Here is a 1444-nt window from a genome sequence, read left to right as displayed (position 1 = left end):
TGACCCCAAGGGACAGATTAATAAAAAAATTTTACATACCTTTAAAACAACCGAATCAAGCCCAGTTTTATTTGTGTGTATGTAAAGATAGATTATTTAGGAAAAGTTACAAAGTTTTTTATCTCTGAGATGAAGGGAACCTTTTTTTAGCTAATGTAATGTCGTTTGGGGTCATATAGACCCCAAGGACCGTTTAAGGGGTTAAAATACATCAGTGCCCTCAAAATGCACACAACTAATGTTTTTAGTTAGGCTTGTTTGTTAAAACCAAGTTAAATTTCCTAATCAAACTAAGGCCTAGTCCTGGTTTAAGCTATTCCATGTCTGGGAAACCACTCCTATAAGTTTTTTTTACAATATAATAAATAGTGGCAAAAACTGCTGAGGGTGGCAGATCTGTTGAACAAAATCGGCACAAACAAACTAAAAAGGTGTTTCTTTTCACTAGATGGACACTTACATTGTCCCTACATTGCACATACTTGGCAGGTTAATTTATATAACCTAACTGTGTAGATCACAAAGCTACCCTTAATTGTTGTCTTTTATCATTTATTACTTGTTTATTGTCTTATTACTATTTTTTATATAATAATCTAACTTATGCCATTCTAGTGTGGATGTCACAAGTCCTGTCCGTGTCTGACCTGTTTTAGTCTGTCTTGTTCCCTCTTGTTGCTCCGCCCATAGACATTATATACGTAGACCCTCATGACGTGCTGAAAAGTAATCCAGCTTCACCGCAATATTGGTTGGGTTTCCTCACTATACACTAGCACCAGAGTCAATCGAACTCAACGGAGAGCAAACAACTATGCCCGTTAGAGTAAAATAGCTCACCATAAAAACACAGAGATCCATTTTGGTAACACTGTTATTTAACCACCATTTTTACACTGTAGCTTCTCAAAGAAGGGTTAGGTACCTCTAAGTTAAAGCTTTCTTTTATGTGTGTTAATACTTGTCATTACAAAACAAATGAGGGAGTGCCAATAAAAGCAGGTCTAAACTTTTTTCACTATAGAATAAAATCGCAAGGTGTGAGTTACCAGTATAAGCAAATGGAATGCATGGGAAGGTGTCAATTATTAACGTGGCATACTCGTATATTTAAGGAATTCAGCTATGAACAAAAGAAAAAAAACGTATAAACAAATGTGTTAAGAGCTACACCCGAACACCGCTATGCCCGAACCAGTTCACAAGATGATCGCCACGCCCCGAGTCAGTTCCCAAGATGCCCACAGCATCCGAGTCAGTTCCCAAGATGCCCACTATGCCCGAACCAGTTCCCAAGATAGCTGCCGCACTCCGAGCCTGTTCCTATGATGGCCGCCACACCGAGCCTGTTCACAAGATAGTCACTTCACAAGCGTTAATGAACAAGATGGCAACATAAAGGCACAGGACTTTGGTCTCTAGCCTGGTGAATACTCCTCTGGCA

Source organism: Paramisgurnus dabryanus, chromosome 3 (assembly GCF_030506205.2).
Source record: "Paramisgurnus dabryanus chromosome 3, PD_genome_1.1, whole genome shotgun sequence".
Classification (NCBI taxonomy): Eukaryota; Metazoa; Chordata; class Actinopteri; order Cypriniformes; family Cobitidae; genus Paramisgurnus; species Paramisgurnus dabryanus.
Note: the sequence above shows the minus strand (reverse complement) of the source record.